Source organism: Pseudophryne corroboree, chromosome 5, assembly GCF_028390025.1.
Source record: "Pseudophryne corroboree isolate aPseCor3 chromosome 5, aPseCor3.hap2, whole genome shotgun sequence".
Taxonomy (NCBI): Eukaryota; Metazoa; Chordata; class Amphibia; order Anura; family Myobatrachidae; genus Pseudophryne; species Pseudophryne corroboree.
This window is the reverse complement of record NC_086448.1, coordinates 261,878,953-261,881,479: the sequence shown is the minus strand read 5'-3', so window position 1 is coordinate 261,881,479 and position 2,527 is coordinate 261,878,953.

Here is a 2,527-nt window from a genome sequence, read left to right as displayed (position 1 = left end):
TATTAGGATGATAATATTGTTGATATTTGCCCTTGCAGTCTACTAGCTCTGCTCTCAGATCGCCATCTGCTGTGGAATTGCACCTGAATCACTGTGGGACAGACTTATATCGAATCCAAAACATGTGAGAGCTGATGTTGGGAAGATGATGTTTTGCCTCATTTTGGAATCCGAGCCTGGTGGAAATACCTGAGCTAGGGGTCAGATTCCCTTGGATCTCAGAACAAGCCTGTTTATTTCTAATAATAAGATGATCTGGGTATTGTGGCAATAATGGAGTAATGGTGCAATGAAAATGATGGCTGGGACATAACTATACTGAGATATACTTCATTTAGGAAGGAGAGAATGGGAAGAATAGGAGGAGGGGTAGCATTGTATGTGAAAAAAGCATAAACACTATCTTAATACAAATTATTAAATAAAACACTGAGGCCCTTTGAGTGACAACAGAAAGAGGGGAGAAGGCAATTATTTGTATTGGGATGATATACAGACCACCAGGTCAAGAAGGAGAACTGGACAGGAACCTATTGCAGGACATCGCTAAATGGCATTAATGGGAGAGGTAATAAGCATGGGAGACTTTAATATACATGATGTAAACTGGGAGGTGTATGTTGCAAGTTTCACTTGTAGGGAACATCCTTCCAGCAATAAAGATGCAATATTAGACTTAATGCTTACAAATAGTAACATAGCTGGTGTAAATGTGGGGGGAAATCTGATACTCAGTAACCATCATGCATTATGGTTCAGTATAAAGACAGAGACCAACTTATCCCACACAAATACAAATGTGATATATTTTAGGAAGGCTGACTTTGTAGGGATGGAAAAATGTGTAAGTGATTCTTTGGCAGAGTTGAAGAACTTGAAGAAGTGCAGGAAAGGTGGGAAAAAATAAAAAGTGCAATTCTAAAGGCAACAGACCTTTGCATCCAAAGGGTTAGGAAAGGAAGTCAGTGTGGTTTGCAAAAGTAGTAGCAATTATTTTGAAGGCAAAAAAGATAGCTTTTAGGAAATATAATAGACACAGAAAAATTAAGACAAAGAGGTGTATTTTGTTAGACAGAAGGAGGTTAATCAGATGTGCAGAAGGCACAGGCTAAGGAGAAAATGGCCCAATCAGTATGTAAGGGGGGCAAATACTTTTAGGTACTGCATACAAGTGAAAAGAGAAATAAAAGGAAGAATAAGACTAAAGACAGAGAGTGTAAGTCTTGTTGATGGAGACAATGTCATCTTAATAATTATTTTGCTCAGTATTTACTATTGAAAGAGAAGGGAAGGGGCCACTATTAAGTTGCAAGTATTTTCATAAAAATGTGGTAGAGACAAGAACTGTACTTTAACAGAGGAGAAAGTACTAACAGAACTCTCAAAACTGAAAGTGGATAAATCAATGACGCCAAATAGGATACATCCAAGGATACTAAAAGAGCTTAAAGGGGTTCTGGTAACTCCATTATTAGAATTATTGTGGGCAGTGACAAAAAAACAATGGTTTAATGCTGCACTTGTATTAGGATGATAATATTGTTGATATTTGCCCTTGCAGTCTACTAGCTCTGCTCTCAGATCGCCATCTGCTGTGGAATTGCACCTGAATCACTGTGGGACAGACTTATATCGAATCCAAAACATGTGAGAGCTGATGTTGGGAAGATGATGTTTTGCCTCATTTTGGAATCCGAGCCTGGTGGAAATACCTGAGCTAGGGGTCAGATTCCCTTGGATCTTAGAACAAGCCTGTTTATTTCTAATAATAAGATGATCTGGGTATTGTGGCAATAATGGAGTAATGGTGCAATGAAAATGATGGCTGGGACATAACTATACTGAGATATACTTCATTTAGGAAGGAGAGAATGGGAAGAATAGGAGGAGGGGTAGCATTGTATGTGAAAAAAGCATAAACACTATCTTAATACAAATTATTAAATAAAACACTGAGGCCCTTTGAGTGACAACAGAAAGAGGGGAGAAGGCAATTATTTGTATTGGGATGATATACAGACCACCAGGTCAAGAAGGAGAACTGGACAGGAACCTATTGCAGGACATCGCTAAATGGCATTAATGGGAGAGGTAATAAGCATGGGAGACTTTAATATACATGATGTAAACTGGGAGGTGTATGTTGCAAGTTTCACTTGTAGGGAACATCCTTCCAGCAATAAAGATGCAATATTAGACTTAATGCTTACAAATAGTAACATAGCTGGTGTAAATGTGGGGGGAAATCTGATACTCAGTAACCATCATGCATTATGGTTCAGTATAAAGACAGAGACCAACTTATCCCACACAAATACAAATGTGATATATTTTAGGAAGGCTGACTTTGTAGGGATGGAAAAATGTGTAAGTGATTCTTTGGCAGAGTTGAGGAACTTGAAGAAGTGCAGGAGAGGTGGGAAAAAATAAAAAGTGCAATTCTAAAGGCAACAGACCTTTGCATCCAAAGGGTTAGGAAAGGAAGTCAGTGTGGTTTGCAAAAGTAGTAGCAATTATTTTGAAGGCA